The sequence below is a fragment of the Poecilia reticulata genome, chromosome 16 (genome assembly GCF_904066995.2).
Source record: "Poecilia reticulata chromosome 16, P_reticulata-male-v2, whole genome shotgun sequence".
Classification (NCBI taxonomy): domain Eukaryota; kingdom Metazoa; phylum Chordata; class Actinopteri; order Cyprinodontiformes; family Poeciliidae; genus Poecilia; species Poecilia reticulata.
In genome coordinates, this window is record NC_088845.1 from 33,474,032 (window position 1) to 33,485,675 (window position 11,644).

Sequence of the window (11,644 nt, forward strand, 5' to 3'; positions counted from 1 at the left end):
ACGTCAGAAGCTGAGGGGCAGCCAGTCCAGTCTCCAAGATGGCTTAAAAATAAAATGCAGTGTCTCAACTAGAAAAAATACCTGTAAAAAAGGTATAAATGTGAAAGAGAAAATAAAAATAACTGAATGATGCAGATATGAGTAATTTACCAGCACTTCTAATGGTTTGTATTTCATTGAACTAATGGCACACCCATCTATTTGTGAACATGTTCCTTTAGTGTTTGAATGCGTGTAATGGAGAGGAAGGCATAACAAATTCTACTGATTGCAGCTTGAACATGCTCAACTCTAGTGTGACAGTGATCCTAGATCTGAGCTTTTACTTATAAATTAGAAAACATTGTTTACTGTTGTTTTAGTAACTCTGAGCTACAATTAATTATATCAGTTCCAAATATAACGCAAAGTGATCAAATGGAGAGAGGCTTGATGACTGAGAAGGAACTGAAGAGTATTCTCCTATTTTCATTAAGGACTTGACTTTTGCACATATTCATTCTTTCTTCTACCTGGAGTTATTTTTAACCAAAACGGTAGAATTTAAGCCATGATGACAATCAAATGTATGTTCACGTTTGCACTACTACCATTTTAAACAAAGAAAACTCACAGCAGTTTTTGATGGAATTTGTATCAATTGGTTGCAGAAAAAAAAGAGTTCAGAGTTGTTACATCTTTTATAGCCATGTCTACAACAGTCTGACACATATAGTGGTTAGGTTGTTTTTGAAGTTTGCAAAACAAATTATGATAAAATTCCTTTTGTAGTTAAAGCAATGCCAGAAAAATTAAATACTAGACTTTAGCTTCTTACCCGACTTGATTGGTGCTGGCTGGTAGCATTGTCTTGCATTATGACCTTAATAAAAGAGGAATACCAACAACTGACCGGTAAAAGAAATCATGCAAATCATATTCTTATCCTTCCCTTTAACTGCAACACACACTTTAGGCAATTTAATCTCAACAATTTCTAATAACAAACCACACAAAGTCTATGGTAGACCCAGAAATCTTTTGACAACTGTGCTTTTTAAAACTATCAGATTGATACAGTGCACTTCAGCAAGATGAATGAAGTGTGAGTTGATGGCCCCAGCATGAGGCGCACTGCTGAGCTCCCCATGTGCATTTCTCTTTAATCTCAGCTAAACAACCAGTTCAAGTTTCTCTCAGTGCTTTTGGCATTAGCTTCATTAAGTTTACATTTATTTTAAGCCCTCTTTATTATGGGTCTATCATGATTTCCCTGTTTCCCCTGTTTCCTTTCATGATCCATGCCATGTCAGGAGCTCACAGCCCCTCCTTTTCCTGCCAATCAGCTCATTGCTCTTATCTGTGTCTCTGCTCCTCCTGTTCCTGCCGGTTGCTCCCACCTGTGCTGTTATATGAACTCCTGTTTTGCACTTGCACAGTGTGAGATTGTCTGTCATCATCCTTGTAACAGCGTTTGACAGGGCATGTTATTTTTCCTGATGTGGTACCTGAACTGCCTCCACCTACAGTGTAAGTTACTCTGGTTCTGGTTCTGAACTTCGCTTCATCTACCTGGACTCTGATTACTGCTTCAAGGATTGTGTATCTGTTCTATCTTCTACAAACAAAGTGATTATTCACTTTACCATGGTGAAGTTAGGTTATTATAAGTTTATGCCAAAATGAGTGTATGCCAAAAAGTTTCTGTGAGATCAAAAAACCCATCAAATTTGGTGTTTCAAGCAATCCACAAGGTTGATAAAAATTTGGTAAAGTACACAAATTAACTTCCAAATAAAGAATAGAGTTAGCCTTTATAATCACTCTGTGGGCAATTCAATAAATATTTAAGAAGATTCAAAAGTAAACCAGAAGTGTGCCATAAACATTGTGTCTTCTTTAACCAGTAGGACAAAATAAAGTTTAGTTCAACCAACTAGCTTCACAACTTGACTAGTAAACACAATACACTCGTATGTAAAACTCTCTACTTAGTCTTACTATAAATGCAGTTCTGTTGAGGTCGGAGAGAACCAAGCAGAGAAGCAGGATCTGTTCACATGACAGTAAGTCATCCACTATACAAATCTGGCCTGTGTGTACTTGTTTGCCCTGAAAAGAGTGTGAGAAGCATGTATCACTTTCCTCTGTGTAAAAGAATAATAAGTTTAAAGTCAGCAGTGAAGATAAAAAACACACACAAAATGTTTTAAAATATAGATTCTAATGGCAAAAGGAGAGAAACCTTCTCCACTGACTCTTCGATTCTTTATTGGTTTTGTCTTTCATCTCATGATGTCATCCAGTTTGTACATCCTAGACTTATTTGCTTATCGTCAAGCCCCTTAAATAGTTTTAAACTTTTAAAACACACTAATCAAGGACATACAGAGGGGAGAGCAGAGGGAAGGTGAAAGGCAGACATTTTGTTATTCTGTAACATTTAATTTTGTCCTCACACAAGCACAATCAGACAGAAAACAACTCTCTGACTTTGCTGAGTTGCAGAAAAAAAAATCGCAACCCTCATTAAAAAGCTCCGATGCCCTGATTAGAGTGAGACAGTCTGGGGGATCACTGCAGCCCTCCTGAGGAACTGTGCTGTTTTATTGTTATCAAAAACAATCTATTGCATTTATAAAATCTTTCTATTTCCACAAATCATTGTTTTTATCTGTGTGCAGTTTTTTGGAGGGAACAAGAAACTGCATTTATCAGTTCCTGTCAGGGAAAATGCCTCTGGTTCTCTCTAACATTCCCAAGAAGTTATCTTTGAATAAGTAACATTAAATATTTTTTTCATATCTTATTCTTTTTCTAAAGAATGATATGATGCAATAAAGTATACTCTCACTCCGGAGGAAGAACTCACACATCTGTTATGTGAACTTAGACATAAATATGAGCTTATTTACAGGTGCAACCACAACATTTACATATGTTGCATAAAAAAGTATAACCTGTCAGCCGGGGTGGCAGCTCCCTGTACGGGTGCAGATGTTTTGGCATTGTGGCTGGGCCAGCTAAAAGCTTCACCTGGCTCTGGCTCCGGGATGAGACAATCTTAGACCAACCTCCACCAGCGACTCTATTACTAGAGAATTGATTCATATTTGCCATTTAGAAACATGATTTATGATGCAGTCTTTCTCATTCATTCTTCTTCCATCTTCTGCCTTATTCTCCTGTTCTGTTCTATTCTGTTTCACACATAAGTGTTTGAGTTTTTGTTGTTCTAGATGGCCTGGAGTCCTTAATGCAACGCTACATTTTAACTTTTGAATAGAATTTTGTAAATATATAACATTTATTTTATTTTCTTAATGTATTCATTACAGTGACAGTTTATTAATAAAGTTTCCGATAATACGCCAGAGTTAGTCAGATTTTAAAAGTCACTCTGAAGGAATAAGAGTAAAACTACATTAACTAATAACTACAATACACTTATTAACAAACTAGTGAAGAGTGTGTGTGTGTGTTTGAGTGTGTGTGTTGGGGGGGAGAGGTGCATGATACACCATGACTGTTTTTGATGAGGAAACGACATGTAATATGATTGAAAGCTCTAAAAAGTTAATTTTACTATACCATAATACCATTCCACAACCTTTCATTAATTCCACACAGTCTTTATTTTTTGTCAATTATGATTATTTTCTGCTTATGGCTAGTGAAAACACAACATTGAAAATTACTGAATTAATCAAAAGCACCAATTTGACTGGAGATTTTTAAATTTAGTAACAAAGAACCAGTGGGAGCAGCTTTTGGAGTCAACACACACTCCTGAAAAAGTGTGCATTTTGACTTAACAAAGATTTCAGCAAACTAATGCCTAGAAAAAATGTCACATAATATACCTATATTATTCCAAATTAATATTTTTGAAGAGAAGTAATTGTGTCTCTCCTTGTAAGGTTGGTGAAAATTAAAAAGTTTAACTTGATTTTTTAGAACGTTCTAGTTGCACATTAATGAAAATGGCAGCTCTCATATTGGAAGACAAATATCAAGAAAAAGATTCCCCATAGAAAATAGTTTTAGCCTTAATATGAGATATGTAGTCTGCTGACATTAGAAGGATTTATTTATTTACAATATATGAACTAATGGGGAATCAAATGGAGGAGCTGCAGAAAGCAGTGTTACACAATTTCAAGATCTCAGCTTTTCAAACATGTTTCCATCTCTGGTGGAGTTCCAAGTGAGACGTCTGCAGTCCGGTGATGTTTCACATTTCTTCACTTACCCTGAGCTCAACACAAGGGGGCACCCACTCCCAACTGCCTGGACATGCACAGTCACCACCGTCACCACGGACACAGAGGCACCCTGGGTAAAGAACCATAATGCCACAATCAAAACCCATTAGATGTGTTTCCAAATATATATTTCTTTTTTTTAATTACATTTTTGTCAAAAAAAAAAGACAGAATTAAACTGTAGTTGGCTACAAACAAAAACACATCCAGGTGGTCAAGTTTTGAGTGTTCTCCCAGGTAATTCAGCAGAATCAACCTATGTGGGCAGAAAATGTCTGACTATTGCATTGCAAGCATGTCACTTTGAACTCAAGCTTGTTTCACACATTTCTGGTGGTTAAATGTTTCAGATCATCAAACAAATCTTTAACATTTTCTTTTTATACTTACCCAGGGGAAACAAAACAAAAGTTAAGTAAAGCTTCAAAGGCCACATCCATGAATTGTTACCACTGAAATAGAACCAGCCTGACAACAAACACAAAGGTTCTCAAAGCATGCCACAACATACATCCAAGAACACATTAAAAGCAAAGCCAGTATTTTTACATAAGACATTTATTGCTTTGACAAAAAAAAAAAAAAACAAACAAAAACAATGACATTGTGATTGTCTCTGACTGCTTTACTGCTTCAGGTTCTGGAATTGTGCTCCAACTTAAGCAGAACGTTCAGTTTAGAACCTGGAGGTCAGGGATGCTTAGCTTATGATTCAAAGCACACCAGCAAGTCCAGACAGCAAAACAAAATGTTGGGTGATGCCTAGCCAAAGTCCAGACTTTGAGATGTGGTGGCATGATTTTAAACTCACAGTTTTTGTCCGCAAAAAACTATAATGTGTTTTAAATAAAGTAATTCTGCAAAAACCACACTGATGTAAAAAGTGATTGCCAACACTTGATGGCAATCACTGCCAACAAGGGAGGTAAACCAGTTTATGATTCAGGATTCAATTCCGACACAGAGAAGGTTGGTTTATAAACCTTTTCTCCTTAAAAATAAGATAATTTGGATATTTTTTCTATTTTCTACAGTTATGTAGTCTGATAAAAACCAACCCTTTGTTCTACGCTTTGCTTCATACACAGGATCTGAGCTCTGGCTTACTGGAGGCGTGGACTCTGTGAAGTTTACAAATGTTATAACAGAAAAATATTTTTGCTATGAGTGAAAACCATCTGCCTGTGGACGTAGCAATTTTTTAAAACATATTTATATCTAAGAATTTATTACTTAAAAAAGCTTCTATATCTTTCTGAAAATATACTTTTTCATCAGTTTTGCCTTACTTTAAGTGTTATGAGTTATTTACACCAAAAACTAGACAGAAGTTCTTGGCTAAATGTTTTGTTTTTATAGTTCTCCTTCTGTTTGCTGATTGGTTGAAAATCAATTGGAGTAATCGACCTCAATGGGACAAAACCCAGACGGAGTTCTGATGGGAGGTGAGAACTAAGCATAGGAAGGTGATGGCTAACTGTTACCTATACCTTTTAAATGTGGCAAAAACTAAATTCTTGCTGTATTAAAGAATCTGTTGTACATCTGAGGCTACAGCATTCATTTAGCCCCTTTAAAAACCTTTGAATTAGTTCTGGATTAGAGTGTTCAATTTTACCATAATGGAAACTGAGTTTATCAAATTATATCTAAACATTTTCCAGAACTGTTGGTTAACAAATAATTTTTTACCTTCTCTGCAAGCAGATTTTTTTTTTTATGAAAAAGACTTGATGTTCACAGATAAAGAAAAAAAAACCCTGGTGTGTTGTATGATTGCATATCCCAGACATGCAGTAGATGATAAAAACCTGACCATGATAAGCTGCTGCCACAGACTCTGCCCTTGCAGGGCAACTGTCTGATGTTTATCCAATTCTAGTTTGTACTTGGTGCTGAGAGTGTGCCCAGAAAACGCAGTGTGCTGTGGATCAGAACCTATCCAATTTCAAAGAAGGAAAATGTGGCGGCTGTCTCTGACATTCGGTGACATCTGCTCTCTGCACAACAATGATAACTGTAATGAAAACGCTTCATCTGTGATCTTCGTCTATCTCCCACCAGGCAGCAGCAGCTTGAGAAAAATCTGCATAAAGATTTATATGTTGCTTAAATAAAGACCACCCCCCTATGCTGACCCCTCAGTGCTCTATTGAAATGTTCAATATTTTATATTCAGTCAAGTAAAGTTTATTTGACTGCAGATTTCAGCAACATGGCTATTCAAAGCACTTTACACCATAAAACATCACACAGTCATACATTATGAAGAAAGCAACATTACATTTTGTCCAATGCCATCATAATGATCATCAATCAAATATATTGATCAGTGTTCCAGTTATTATTAATCAAAAGCAATTTTACACAGGGGGTGGGGGTAGTCTTGATTTAAAGTAGATCAGTGTTTCAGCTGTTTGGTAGGTTTATGGAACTTTGATCCAGATATGTGGTGCATAGAAGCTGAATGGTGCTTTTCCATGTTTGGTTCTGGTTCTGGGGATTCAGAGTAGAACCAGAAGACCTGAGAGGTCTGGAAGGTTGATACAACAGCAGCAGATTTTTAACGTATTGTGATGCTAAACCATTCAATGATTTATTAACTAACAGAAATATTTTAAAGTCTATTCACTGAGCTCCAGACAGACCTGTGAAGACACCGTTGCAGTAATCAACATGACTAAAGATAAACACATGGATGAGTTTCTCTAGATCTTGCTCAGACATTAGTCCTTTAATCCTGGAAATGATCTTCAGGTGATAGAAGGCCGACTTTGTAACTGTCTTTATGTGGCTCTGAATGTTCAGGCCTGAGTCCGTCACTACAAACAGATTTCAGGTCTGATCTCTAGTTTGAAGCTGTAATAACTGAAGCTGTGTGCTGACTCCAGATCGTTCCTCTTTAGGTCCAAAGTTAATAACTTTAGTTTAATTTCTGTTCAGCTGGATAAAGCAAGGCATGCAAGGAGATTTCAAATACATTTGAGAAAAATAAGGATCTCCCATTTTTTTTCATAAAACACCTTTCACAACTCAAACTTCTGCTTTTAAAGTTATGTTTTCACTGTAGAATAATATATCCTTGGTGCAACAGGTTGGTACATACAACCTGTTGCACCAAGGTTTTTAGGCTAATCGCAATATAAGAAAATGCTTTCTGTTTTCAAGGAGTTGCGAACGTCAAATAGTCTGTTTGAAAATATTTTATGCCGTGCAAGAAGACCCAGTTAGGTTTTTAACTAAGTACACAAGACAAACATCTTTTTGTCAAAAAAAAAAAAAAAGAACGGAACACACAGTGAAAATGGGCAAACATAAATAAATATCAATTACAGAAGGTAATAAAATCTGTAACATGCATTAATGGTCTATGGAATACTGTGGAATCTTCTTTATATTCAGCTACGATTGGTGTTTGTAAGAGCTGTCTTATTTAACATCCTCAGCGTCTGCGTGGGTGTACTCCGGCTGGGAGGAATACACATGAGGGCAAAGGGGGTTTTCAGCAGAAGCTTATGGAAAATGACCTCCAGACATTGAAGCCACCGAATTCTGTGAAAGTAATTCCATTTCTAATCGATCGTGTGTTGGACAAAGTAAAACACCAAGAGATTTGACTGAGGTAAATTTTTATGAAAGTTGTGTTTAACACATTAGTGTTAAAATGCCAACTATTACTTTGAAAAGAGTAGTTTTTTAATTATTTTTATTTTTTACTTCTAATCATTTCAAAGCATCCAAACATTTTCTTATTCATTTCAGAAATTCATATATTCAATACAAAGAGGAAAATATTGCAAAAATTTATTTATTGCAAGTTGGTGATTATGGATTGAAACATAATATTTAGTATCATGAAAAAGTGAAATATTGGAAACTAAATGTGTTTCTTGAGCCTTTAAACGGTCACTCACTCTGGGTTAGTAGGCTGCACTATCATGGGGAAGACCACTGACAGGACAGATCTCCAGAAGACAGACATCGACACCGTCCAGAAGGCAAGTTGTCCACTCAAGGTCATTCTCTTGACCTTGAGTGGGCAACCTGAAGAAGTTGATTGTTCATGCATTCAAGTGTATTCATAGAAAGGAAGGAAACAGCATGGTAAGGAAAAGCTGCACAGCACCAGGGAGAACCCCAAATTTGAGAGGATTGTCAAGTAAAAATCAGCTCAAGAAGTTGTGAGAATGAGTGGGCTGAGGCAACTCATACTCATTCTCACAATGAGTAGCCTCATTGAGGACTCTAGAGTCCTCATTTTCACCACAACGTCTTTTGGTGAAAAAGGAAAAGTTTGGTTGGGTTTGTTATTTTCATTTACACAAAAAGCAGTGGATATTTTCTCTGACAACCAGTGGTGGTTTCTAATGTGGGTGACCCAGGCAACTACCCAGGGTGGCATCTTCTGGGGGCAACATATAAACAGAAAGAAAGCTTTTTTTTTTTTAAAGCATTTGAATCAAACCTATTAGTTTAGCAACCCAGAACAGGAACATACTTCACTCAATCCAGAGCAGGAATTAGAACAAATTTAGAATCCAGAAACTCCTATTAGTTTTAGATACTACTCATCAGTGGTGGGAAGTAGCCACCACTGACGAAGTTACTTCCCACCAATGATGGTGGGAATTTTTGTGTATCTGTACTTTACTTAAGTAGATTCAATAATAGATACTTTCTACTTTTACTCCACTACATTTTACAGTAAGTATCTGTACTTTCTACTTCACTACATTTCTGCAAAACTGTCGCGTTACTCGTTACATCCAAGTCGCATTGTGCTTTTTTCTGTTAAAATGTGAAGTTCAGGGACTTAAGGTGGCGTCGTAAAATCCAAGCAATAATGTGACTTAGTGTCATATATATATATATATATACTGCTCAAAAAAATAAAGGGAACACTTAAATAACACAATATAACTCCAAGTAAATCAAACTTCTGTAAAATCAAACTGTCCACTTAGGAAGCAACACTGATTGACAACGGGGATCCTCGTCGGGTCAATCAGTGTTGCTCCCTAAGTGGACAGTTTGATTTCACAGAAGTTTGTAATTAGAACAATGACACATGAACCTATTAATAGAAATGAAGAAAAAATCTAGTTTTCAAAGGATTGTTGCCATGCCTCTAAGTCCTCTTTTCAAATAAAAGTAAAGTTTGCATTTCATTTGGAAATCAAAGCCCACACTGCCAGAGGTACCAAAAGCTTGGTTAGTTGCCATAGGATTACTGTTCTTGATTGACCAGCAGACTATATTGACCTAAACTATGGGCTGTCATCACGAGAAAAATGAAAGATACTAGACCCGACAATACAGACGACCTAAAGAGAGCAACAGATACTGATCGCCTCAAGTAATTAATTCAAGAGAAGCCCCAACCCGTTATTGTGTGCATAGAAATAAACACATTCCTCATCAGAAACAGCTTCTTGCAGCTCTGGGAAGCTGACAGCTTCCTGGGCAGAACATGCTGATAAATCAGAAGGGGATTTAGAGAGCGCTGTCTTTATTTCTCACACACAGTAAATCAGAAAAATGGGATTTTATTTATTTGATAAAAACATCTTCTCGCTGGAAGCAGTTTACTCCTCAAGGTTTCAAGGTCCAAAAGTGTAAAAAGTATATTTACAATCAACTATTAACCTTAAAGTTGGTTAATCATGAAGATTAATTATGAATTCATTATTGATTATTTTGCAAAAGCTTTCCTAAATTTTTACGTACTAAAAAAAATATTTTTCATATCTGAAGGCCAGAAATCATTTTAATAAACAGCTTTTAATCACAACTGCATAGCTGATTCATAAGGCTTTATTCTACCGACTGCAGACGTCTTTGGCCTGAGAGATGAGGTTATATGGGTTATTGTGAGTTTTACAAAGAGCATTTTCAAGGTACTTTAACCAAATAATACTGGGTATGTATTCACATATTTGATTGTGTATGTTTTATTTTAAAATTAATATTTGAAAGAGTCTGCAATATGTACAAATAAAGACAAATTCTATAAAGTTTCTATTTCTTTGAAACAGAACGGTTGTTCGTAGGCTGGAAAGTTTAAAATATAAACGTTTCCCACAGTGTGTACAGTTTAAAAAATGTTATCAGTATGAGGATTATGAGGGGGTCCTTGGGAAACTTTTATTCCCCTGACCTGGAGAATGAAAGGGAGGAAATCACATCTGAAAACATTTCAATCTCTAGTGCTAGTCTCCAGATTAATCTTAAATAATAGAATAAGGAACAAAGTTGGGAAACTTGAAATATTTCCCAAACTCATCCACACTTGGAAAATTAAATCAAATTCCGTACTTTTCCAAACTTCTCCGTATGAAGGAGGGTGACCCCAGCTGTATGGCAAGATAACTGATCCTATCATCACAATCCATACAAATAAACCGGACCAGGAGCTGAGAGCATTTTATCTGGCCTCAACTGAGTCATGGGGGACTTTGTTGTTGCAGAACACTGTTTTTCTTTTTTTCCTCTTCCCCTGCCAACTTCTTATTAAGGTTTCCCACTGAATCTGCTTTAACAGGCAGTCGGCTGTCATCTCAGAAAGCAGTGGCTCTGTTGCATCTATCTGTGGTAATGTGTGCGACTGTATGTTGAAATCCACAGATAATTAAGAGAGCGGTTGAACTCCGGCCATGCAGGCTCTGAAGCTCAGGGAGACTTTGGGTTTTGGTCACTTAGGCTGCGTCTCATGAATGAGGATGGTGGTGATGCATCAACTATTGTTTAATCTCTACTGAATCAATAGATGCCTTCTATTGTATCTAGCATTATGATCAACCCTCTGCACTAGCTTCCATCTTTGTCCCAGTTTTTGTTATTACCTTTTCTTTAGGCGTTTAACACTAGGAGCTGCTGCTGCAGTGGAGCAGCCCCCAGAGTTTCCTGCTGCGTCCGAGCTTCCCAGTGCTCCGTCCGGCCCGTCAGAGCCTCTTCAATTCCGCTTCCTGCGGCGGCGACTGCCGGACTGTTCCTCTGGGACTGTTTTTATGTTGTTTTTTTTTTTCTTTAATTATGTAAAGCACCTTGAAATGCCTTGCTGCTGAAATGTGCTATACAAATAAAATTTGATTGATTGATTTTGTTTTGCTGTACAAAACGGGTCCTCGTCTAACGCCAGTTCAATCTGGAGAGACTCAGACGGAAAAAGAAAGTGATTAAGAGTTTAACACAAATTAACATAAAAATAAACAAAGTCCTTTGGCGTTCAGGCCCCGGCCGGGGACGTCGAGCTGGACTTTGATAAGCTCGGTGAACATTCCTGATGCAGCATAGGAATGTAGACCCCCGGGGCCTGTACTGGTGGCGGCAGTCGGAGGAGGATGAAGCCTGACAGCCGGGAGCAGAAGGTGGAGATGGGGCAGAGGTGGGTTGATCGCAGC